Raw genomic sequence first — 12,049 nt, 5'->3', positions numbered from 1 at the left:
CATGCACAAAACTTAACTCAAAATGGATCAAGGCCCTAGGAATTAGACCAGAGACTCTGTCTCTAATAGAAGAAAAAGTAGGCCCTAATCTTCATCATGTGGGATTAGGCCCCTACTACCTTAATAAGACTCCTATAGCACAAGAATTAAAACCAAGAATCAATAAATGGAATCAAACTAAAAAGTTTCTTCTCAGCAAAACAACATTCTGTGAGGTGAACAGAGAGCCTACATCCTAGGAGCAAATTTTTACCCCTCACACATCAGATAGAGCACTAATCTCTAGGATATATAAAGAAATAAAAAAGCTAAGCACCAAACAAACAAATAACCCAATCAACAAGTGGGCCAAGGACCTAAACAGATACTTCTCAGAAAATAATATACAATCAACAAATATATGAAAAAAATGCTCATCATCTCTAGCAATTAGAGAAATTCAAATCAAAACTACTCTAAGATATCATCTCACTCCAGTCAGAATGGCAGCTATTATGAAGACAAACAACAATAAGTGTTGAAGAGGATGTGGGGAAAAACGTACACTCATACATTGTTGATGGGACTGCAAATTGGTACAGGCAATATGGAAAGCAGTAAGGGGATTCCTTGGAAATCTGGGAATGGAACCACCATTTGACCCAACTATCCCTATCCCTCTCTTCAGACTATACCCAAAGAACTTAAAAACAGCATACTACAGGGACACAGCCACATCAATGTTTATAGCCGCACAATTCACAATAGCTAAGTTGTGGAATCCAACAAGATGCCCTTCAGTGGATGAATGGATAAAAAAGTGGCATATATACACAATGGAATTTTACTCAGCATTTAAAAAGAACAAAATCATGGCATTTGCAGGTAAATGGGTGGTGTTGGAGAAGATAATGCTAAGCAAAGTTAATCAATCCCAAAAAGACAAATGCCAAATGTTTTCTCTGATATAAGGAGGCTGATTCATAGTGGGGTAGGGAGGAGGAGCATGGGAGGAATAAATGAATTCTAGATAGGGCAGAGGGGTGGGAGGGAAAGGGAGGAGGTAGGGGATTACCAAGGGCAGTGGAATGTGATGGACATCATTATCCAAATTACATGTATGAAGACTCGAATTGGGTATCAACATAATTTATGTATAAACAGATATGAAAGATTGTGGTATATGTGTAAGAAGTATTATAATGCAAAAAAAGCAAAATACCTGTATAAAGGCATGAATTGGTGTGAACATACTCTATATACAAAGATATGAAAAACTGTACTCTATATGTGTAATAATAACTATGATGCATTCTGCTATGGTGTTTTTAAAAAAATAAAATCAATAAAACTAAAAAAAAGTACATTAAAATAAATACAAAAAAAAAGAAATGAGGAAAAAAAAACCACAACTATAAACTGTTTTGAAAAGATTAGCTATAAAGCAGTAGGTAAGGGGGTGTTTATTTGAGGAACATAATTGCTGTTCTGTAGATGAGAAACAGTTCAAAATCCTTACATATAATGAGAAAAAAAACAACAGAGAGTGGCTTTGCTGCACACCCTTTAACAACTCATGTGTTTGCTGTTCAGCTTTTCATAAACATTGCTTTTTTGAATACAGTATCTATTTTTTACCTACAGATGTTCATCTCTGAGTGGAATGACTGGTGATCTTTGATACTTCTTTGACTCATTTAACAATAACAGTTGTAATCATACCATATTTTACAATACTTTATAATCAACTGTGCTGTCCAGCCACACAGATATTATTTTCTCTATTTCCAGATGAGTACTGGAGGTTTAGAGAAGGGAAATAATTTGCTCCAAAATAGAAGGTACCAAGATTCTTGTGAAAATTCAAAAAAAAGAAAAAGTCCAATTGCTCATCTTTTCAGTTGTATCCTACTATTCCTCTATTAAGGATATTCCAGATGTATAGAAATCACTGAGTCTCTAAAACAGATAAATATTTAACACTTAATTGATAAATAACATACATACAGAATAGTACAAAAATCTTAAGTATGAAGACCAAAGGATTAGGAAAATGAATAACTTACATAACAATCACATATATCAAGAAATTATTGAGAGTGATGCCAGCCTGTCACGCATAAGAGGAAGAGAAGAGAATCCAGCCTGCCAGGCAGAGAAGGAGGAGAGCAACCACCAAGGCATGGTTCTCCTAGTCTGCTTCCATCTTGAGACACTGTAGCCATCTTCATAGCTCCCCTCCCCACCAAGTTAGCCTCCACCTTGGTACAATGGACAGGACCTTGAGGCAGCAGTCTGCCACATCACTGCATGCCACACCTCTGCATCTCCAAACAGGCTGCCCAACACCACCACAAAGCCTGCTCTTTCAGTCCCATCTCTTAAAATGGTTGCCTCCATCTTGGCACACCTCTGCCGCATCTTGGGTTACCTTCTCTGCCACAACCACCATCTTTAATTGGGGCAGCTTCCATCTTAGGACACCAGCAAGGGCCTGGAAGCCTAACATCATGATACATACAGATTTGATGCCACTACTGCCACTGATTAGGAACATGCCTGTTAGAGACAATAGCCAGGACCTGGAAGACCATCACCAAGGTCCCTGCAAGCTTGGTTATACCAGAGGTAGTCCTATAAACCTACTTTTCTTGAGTAGTGAGTCCTCTTTCACTCTTCCTGTGATCTAAAACTCTATATTCTCACCTCCTATCTCATAAACCCCACATCCTACACCCCACCAACCCCGGGATCTCACTTTGTACACCATTAGACACTGTAGACCCTTATATAAACCTACTATTTATATTGTAGATATTAATGGAATATATCATTTCTGTTTATTACAACAAAACTATAATTGCCTAAATAGGAGCTATATGGTTTAAAGCTGCATATTGTTTGCATTGGGTGCTTTAATTTAGATACCAATCCCGCATTAAAGGTGAGCTATTGGTAAGGTGCAGGAACACTATAATTTTATAGGGAAGAAACTATAATACCTCAGATCTGCATTGCTAGAGAGGAAGACACATGGACAACATGAAAAAACAAGGGTTTGTGCCCCAAAGAAACCAAGCTGCTATAATAATAGAATCCATTGACAGCATAGTAGATGAGATGTCAGAGGAGGAGTTCAGAATCTACATAATTAAAAATGATCTGCAAAGCAAAGAATGATATAAAAGGGAAAATACAGGCAATAATTGATCATTCCACCAAACAGATAAGAGAGCACATACATGTAGCAAGATTACTTCAAGAAAAAGAAATTCTGGGGGAAAAAAATAACAAATCTTTGAAATGAAGGAAACAATAAACCAAATAAAAATTCAATAGAAAGCATCATCAATAGACTAGATCACTTGGAAGACAGAACCTTGGGCAATGAAGACAAGGTACATAATTTTGAAAATAAAGTTGACCATACAATGAAGATGGTAAGAAACCATGAATAGAACTTCCAAGAATTACGGGAAACATGAAAAGATAAAATATGAGAATTATTGGGATAGAGGAAAGCACACAGGAATGAAACATCTCTTTGATGTAACAATAACCAGAAAATTTCCCAAACATGAAGAATGAATTATAAAATCAAATACAAGAAGATTACAGGATATCAAGTGTACAAAATTACAACAGATGCACACCAAAGAACATTATTATGAAATTGCCTAGCATAAAGAGTAAGGATAGAATTTTAAAAGCCACAAGAGAAAAGTTTCAGATTACATATCATTTCAGATTACAATTTGGATCTCAGCAGATTCTCCAACCCTCAAAGCTAGGAGATCCTGAAACAACATATACCAAGCTCTGAAAGAAAATGGATTCCAACCAAGAATCTTACAACAGCAAAATTAAGCTTCAGATTTGATGACAAAATAAAGACATTCCATGATAAACAAAATTTAAAAGAATTTACACTGAGAAAGCCAGCACTACAGATAATCCTCAGCAAAATATCCCATGAGGAGGAAAAATAATAATGAAATCAGCAAAGGGAAGAACTACACTAAAGGAAAAGTCAATCAAAGGAGAAACCAAGTCAGGTTAAAAACCAAAATTAACCAATGGCCTAGAATACAGACCATATTTCAATAATAATCCTGAATGTTAATGGCCTAAATTAAAAGACATAGACTAGTATATTGGATCTTTTTAAAAGACCCAACAATATGCTGCATTCAAGAGACTCATTTCATAGGAAAATAAAATCCACAAACTGAAGATGAAAGGATGGGGAAAACATATCATTCACATGGACCCCATAAACAAGCAGGGATTTCCCTTCTCAGATAAAGTGGACTTCAAACCAATGTTAATCAAAAGGCATAAAGAAGGCCATACTTCTTAAGGGAATCATACATCAACAAGACAATCGTAATTATCTAAGCCCCAAACAATGGAGGATCCATATACCAAACAAACCCTTCTCAATTTCAAGAATCAACACAATAATACTGGGTGACTTTAATACACCTCTCTCACCACTGGATAGACCTTTCAAACAAAAACTAAACAAAGAAACTATAGAACTCAATAATACAATCAATAATTTAGACAACAGACATATATAGAATATTTCACCCATCAAAAAGCTAATACAGTTTTTTTCTCAGCAGCATATAGATCCTTCTCTAAAATAGACCATATGTTCTGGAACGAAGCAAGTCTTAGCAAATACAAAAAAAAAAAATTGAGATACTACCCTGCATTCTATCTGGCCACAATGGAATGAAATTAGAAATCAATGATAAAATAAAGAATAGAAGCTACTCCAACACCTAGTGCCGCAGTCTGGCTGGGCACAAATCACGAGCCACTCACAGCTTTGTAGATTCAAACAGCAATTCTTTATTCCCGATCTCACACCAGCCTTCTACAAACACGTTCTGGGGAAATCCACAGTTCTCTGCCCAAATCCACACCTCCACTGGGCTTCTGTCTCCCAAAAATACTGTCTGAATCCCGTGAGAACTCAAGGGGAACTCAGGCAGCAGGATATGCCCTATTCCCAGCAGGAATAATCTTCCTAAACCGGGAACGCCCTAAACTCAGATTATCCTAAACCGGGAACACCCTAAACACGGATCCGCCCTGGTTTTTGAGCAAGGTCACCTTCCAGGAGTCCTTCCACTAAGAAACATCGGGGTACACTGGCAAGGAAATTGTCATACCTACTTGGCTAATGGCTCCCAGCACTCCAATACCTAGAGACTAAACAATGCACTATTGAATGACATTGATAACAGAGGACATCAGGGAGGAGATAAAAAAAGAATTCTTAGAGGTAAATGATAACACTGATACAATATATCAAAATCTCTGGGACACTATGAAGGCAGTGCTAAGAGGAAAGTTCCTTGCATTGAGCTCATTCATTAAAAGAATAAAAATTCAGCAAATAAAGGACCTGACATTGAATCTCAAAGCCCTACAAAAATAAAAAGAAATCAATAACAAAAATAGTAGAAGACAAGAAATAATTAAAATCAGGGCTGAATTCAATGACATTGATACAAAAGAAACAATTGATAAAATTAAAAACACAAAAATCTAGTTACTTGAAAAAAATAAATAAAATTGATAAAACCTTAGCCACCCTAATGAAAAGGAGAGAAAACTGAAATTACTAAAATTCATGATGAAAAGGTAAATATCACTGCAGACTCTATTGAAATACAGAAGATAATTAGAAACTATTTTGAAAATTTATAATCCAACATAATAGAAAATCTCAAAGACACTGACAAATTTCTAGAGGTATATGATCTGCCCAGATTGAATTAGGAGGACATACACAACTTAAACAGTTCAATTTCAAGTAAGGAAATAGAAGACACCATCAAAAACCTACCAAATAAGAAAAGCCTGGGACCAGACAGATTCTCAGCCAAGTTCTACAGGACCTTCAGAGAAGAATACATACCAATACTTCTCAAATTATTCCATGAAATAGAAAAGGAAGGAACCCTTCCAAACTCATTCTATGAAGCTATCATAAATCTGATACCAAAAACAGACAAAGACACATTAAGGAAAGAAAATTTCAGACCAATATCCTTGATGAACGCAGATGCAAAAATTATCAATAAAATTCTGGCAAATCACATACAAAAACATATGGGAAAAAAAACAGTGTACCACAATCGAGTGGGATTCATCCCAGGGATGCAAGACTATTTCAACATACAGAAATCAATAAACACAATACATTACCATCAATAGACTTAAAGATAAGAATCATATGATTATTTCAATAGATGCAGAGAAAGCATTTGACAAAATACAGCACCTCTTCATGTTCAAAACACTAGAAATACTAGGGATATCAGGAACATACCTCAACATTGTAAAAGCTATCTATGCTTAGCCCAAGGCTAACATGATTCTAAATGGAGAAAAATTGAAAGCATTACCACTAAAAACTGGAACAAGACATGAATGCTCTCTTTCATAGCTTCTATAGTCCTTGAAACTCTAGCTAGAGTATTCAGACAGACGAAAGAAATTAAAGGGATACATAGAGTAAAAAAAAACTAAACTATCACTATTTGCCAATGACAAGATTCTATATTTAGAAGATCCAGAAAACTTCTAGAAATAATAAATGAACTCAGCAAAGTAGCAGGATATAAAATTAATACCCATTTATCAAATGCATTTCTATACACAAGCAAAGAATCTACTACACCAGAAATTAGGAAAACCACCCCACTCACAATAGCCTCAAAAAAATAAAATACTTGGGAATCAATCTAACAAAAGAGGTGAAAGACCTCTACAATGAAAACTACACAGCACTAAAGAAAGATATTGAAGAAGATCTTAAAAGATGGAAACATCTCCCATGCTCCTGGATAGGCACAATTAATACAGTCAAAATGGACATGCTACCAAAACTGTTATACAGATTTAATGCAAGTCTTATTAAAAACCCAATGATATTCTTCATAGAACTAGAAAAGGCAATCATGAAATTTGTTTGGAAAAATAAGAGACCCTAATAGCCAAAGCAATTCTCAGCAAGAAGAGTGAACCAGGAGGCATCACAATACCAGACCTTAAACAGAGCCATAGTAACAAAAACATCATGGTATTGGTACCAAAATATAAATGTAGGCCAATGGTACAATAAAAGAAAACACAGAGACAAACCCACATGAATACTGTTATCTCATTCTAGACAAAGGTAGCAAAAAACATACATTGGAGAAAAGAGAGCCTCTTCAACAAATGGTGCTGGGAAAACTGGAAATCCATATAAAGCAAATGAAATTAAATCTCTATCACCCTGCACAAAACTCAACTCAAAGTGGATCAAAGACTTAGACACTAGAACAGAGACCCTGTGCCCAATAGAAGAAAAAGCATCCCAACTCTCCACCATGTCAGCTTAAGAACTAACTTCCTTAACAAGACTCCTAAAGTGCAAGAAGGAAAATCAAGAATCAATAGATGGGATGGATTCAAACCAAAAAGCTTCTTCTCAGCAAAGGAAACAATCAATAACATGATAGAGTGCCTATGGAATTGGGAAAAAAAATCTTTATCACATTACCTAAGATAGAGGACTAATTTCCAGGATATATAAAGAACTCAAAAAAACTTAGCACCAAAAAAAAAAAGATAACCCAATCAATTAATGGGCTAAGGAACTGAACAAACACTTCACATAAGAAGAAATACAACTGATCAACAAACATATAAAAAAATTCATCAACTCTAGCAATTAGAGAAATGCAAATCAAAACTACTCTAAGATTTCATCTCACTCCAGTCAAAATGGCAATTATAAAGAATACAAGCAATAATAAGTGTTGACGAGGATATAGGGGAAAAGGTACACTCATACATTGGGAGAGGGACTACAAATTGGTGCAACCACTATGGAAACCAGCTTGGAGATACTTCAAAAAACTTGGAATGGAACCACCATAGAAACCACTCCTCAGTTTATACCCCAAAGACCTAAAATCAGCATACTACAGTGACACTGCCACATCAATGTTTATAGCAATTCAATTCACAATAGCCAAACTATGGAACCAACCTATATGCCTATAAACAGATGAATGGATAAAGAAAACACAATGCATATTCACAATGGAATATTTCTCAGCCTTAAAGAAGAATGAAATTATGGAATTTGCAGGTCAAAATGAATAAAACTTGAGAATATCATGCTAAGTGAAATAACCAATCTCAAAAAACTAAAAGCCAAATGTTTTCTCTGATAAGCAGATGATGATCTATAGTGGGGCAGGGGGTAGAAACGAATGAAGGAACTTTGTTTGTGTAGAGGGGAGTGAGAGGAGGGGTGGAGCTGTGGAGTCAGAAGTACAGTAGAATGAGACAGACATTATTACCCTTTATACATGTGTAATTACTGGAGTGACTCTGCACTATGTATAACCAGAGAAATGAAAAGTTGTGCTCCACTGAGTACACTGCGTCTAAATGCATTCTACTTTCATGTACAACTAATTAGGATACATTTTAAATAAAGCAATTTAACCATAAAAAAAAAACAATGAAATCCTGACATTTTCAGTAAAATGGATGAAAATAAAAGATACAATGTTTTGGGGTTTTTTTAATTTGTTCTTTTTAGATATATATAACAGTATAGTGTCAACTAATTTTGACATACATACACGGAATATAACTTATTCTAATTAGGATAGCATTCTCATGGTTGTACATGATTTGGAGGTTCACAGGTCGTGTATTCATATGTGAACATAGGAAAGTTATGCCAATTTATTCTACTGTTTTTCCTATTGCCATACACTCTCCTTCCATTCATTCCTCTTTGTCTAACCCAATGAACTTCTTCTATTCTCTCCCCCACTCTCCTTATTGTGTGTCAGCATCCACATATCAGAGAGAACATTCAGTCTAACCCAATGAACTTCTTCTATTCTCTCCCCCACTCTCCTTATTGTGTGTCAGCATCCACATATCAGAGAGAACATTCAGGCTTTGGTTTGGGGGGATTGGCTTATGAAACTTAGCACGATATTCTCCAGTTTCATCCATTTGCTGGCAAATGTCATAATTTCATTCTCTTTTATGGCTATGTAATATTCCCATTGTGTATACCACTTTTTCTTTAACCATTCATCTGTTGAAGGGCATCTAGGTTGGTTCCACAGTTTAGTGAATGTGAATCGTGCTGTTATAAACATTGATATAGCTGTTTCACTACAGTATGCTGATTTTAAGTTCTTTGGGTATAAACAAAGGAGTGAGATAACTGGGTCAAATGGCTGTTCCATTACAAGTATTCTGAGGAATATCCATACTGCTGAAAGATACTATGTTAAGTGAAATAAGCCAGATACAGAAATTCAGATATTGCATGTTGTCTCTTAAATGAGAAAAATTTTTAAAAATTTACTAAAGTCAACCTAAAAGTAGAATAGTTATTACTAGGGACTAAGAAGAGGGAAGATCATAGAGGGGAAACATTGATGGAAGAAGGGTAGTTGGATACGATCACTGCACTCTGTATACATGTATGGAAATACAGTGAATCTTATTAATACGTATAATTAATGTGCTCATTTTAAAAAGAAACAGAACATTTCCTGTACCCCAAAGGTCTAATTTTGCCCCTTGACAATTATTTTCATCTACTCTTATACAAAGGTATACCCTGTACTGACTTATAACACCACAGAGTAGTTTTTCTGATTCTAGGCTTTATATACAGTTCAATGTTTTCACCGTCATAAAGTATTCCCTCATAACAATATATAATAATTTATCCATCTCCTCTTCTGCTATCATTTTATGTCACTCCAATTTTCAGCTATTACAAAATAATACAACTAGGAACATTCTTGTACCAAGCTTTAAGCACACATATGTGCATGTCTAGGGGAAGAATATACACCTAGCAAAATTCATAGAGTATGTATATACCAAACTGTTTTCCAAGTGGTTATACAAAAAGCACTTAAGAGTTCTCATAGCTCCTAGTCCTATGTGGCAAGTACATTTTGAAAATGTTTTACAACAGCTTGTCACATGTTTTTATTTTTTTAATGCACCTTTTAAAAATAAATTATTTTGCTAATCTTTCTCCTTTACTAAATCCAAAACTCCCAGACTATTTTACTAAACTTAAGGAGTTAACTTACTTATATGATACCATTGCCCATAGTAAACAGCAAAATGATATTCATCAATGTACTTTAAATGTATTTTATACATGAGTTCTCCGTTATTCTAAAATATAATCTTTCTTTTCTCTCCTAACATCTCTTAGTAAAAAATATTTGTGTAATACCTGCAATGTCTATCTAACATCATATATTTGCCAAAATCTACAAAGGATTTGATGGGTTAGTGACTTATTCCTCTAGGAAACCACTTCCCTGCTGCTAAAGGAAATGATCTATACACAATACAACCACGTTGGGGAGAAAAAAAAATAGATCTATAACACATTGGCATATACTATCATGACTATAAACTATATTTAACACTTTGCAAGGCATTCTTTAATACTTCATGTCTAATCATTAAAGTAATTCTAATTTTATCCACAAAATGTCAAGAAAAGAGAGAAAAATAGTCTCAATCATAGGAATTTTAAATTATTTATCCCATTTTTTAAGAAAAAAAGCCTTTTTGCCAAGGAGCCTTTGAATATTGTTAGTACTTTTACATTAGCACTGTGATAGCAAGAGCTGAAATACTTAGCTCTTTTTTCTTTTTTTTTTTTTCTCTCTCTCTCTCTTTTTTTGGGGGGGCACACAAAGTAAGAGGCAAGTCAATTCAATAGTTTTTAACAAATAAATGGCCAACCTGACTTATGTTTAAGGAGATGAGATTCAAGAGGTCATTTATCAGTACCAAAATAAAAATCAAATATATTTCAATGTGTCTAAAAATAATGACAAGAAGTTATATAAGAACAAATAAAATAATGGTGAGCCCTATTTTTTGGCATTATTCATCTAAAATTTGCCAAGTGCATATTATGTTAAAGGCAATCACAAATCCAAAAATAATCACTGAGCTCATACTTTTTTCAAATATTATATAGTAACTTTAAGATCATTTGATCTCTCACACTATAGCTTTTAAAATTAGTTTAACAAATAAATATACATTGTATGCTCTAGGCTATATACTACGTGCATTACAAATAATTACTTGATCAATTCTTGAAACAACTATAGGTAAATGAAGAGTCTGAACCCAGATAGTCTGACTCAAACTTATGCTCTTAATCACACAAATTACTATAAATACATGTATGAATATAACCAGAAAAAATAAACCCTTATTCATTTTTATTATAAAGTTGAGGTATATTTAGTATCTGCTTGGGAATTAAAGAAAAGTTTATAAAAAGATTCAAAGGCAAGAAATATGGTCCTTTGCTCTATGCATACTAAGTTTGCTTAAAACAGCAAACTATCAATTTTACAAATATATTGAGAAACTCCAAAAATAAATCTTTGAACAATACAAAGCTTCTTTTACAATTCAAAACTACGAACTCTGAAAGAATAAAAATAGTTTGAATTTGTTCTCTATTTTTTTCTTTCATCAATGATGTGATTCACATCAAGTTTTTAATCTGTCCATTTATCTAATGTTTTATAAGTATACTATCTGAGAATACCAAAACAATTTCACTGTATTCTTCAGTGAGGAAAAAAGATATAAAAGAACTCTAAGGTCATTTAGTCAATTTCGTGCTCAGGGATTTTATTTTCCTTGTATTTCCCAGGGCTTTGCATGGCTGTGATAGAGATAGGTCCTCACTAGTGTAGACCTTTTCCCCTCAATGATATTGAATGTTTCTAGAAAAATGAAAATGTGTTGAAGTCAACTTTTTTTAAAAAGGCTTTCCTTCATGAAGTAAAAGAAAGAACCATCCAAGTATTTGCTTTCCTACTCTTGAACAGATTTCCACTCATAATGACCTTGCTTCCTCTGATTGGTTTCACAATTAAAATAAGTAGTTCTAAATAAAATATATTTAGGATTGTCACACCTTTTCAGAAGAATCCAAAGAATATCTGGGGAAAAAACTGGTGCT

This window comes from Callospermophilus lateralis, chromosome 7, assembly GCF_048772815.1.
Source record: "Callospermophilus lateralis isolate mCalLat2 chromosome 7, mCalLat2.hap1, whole genome shotgun sequence".
In the NCBI taxonomy this organism is placed as follows: domain Eukaryota; kingdom Metazoa; phylum Chordata; class Mammalia; order Rodentia; family Sciuridae; genus Callospermophilus; species Callospermophilus lateralis.
This window is presented reverse-complemented; position numbering follows the sequence as displayed.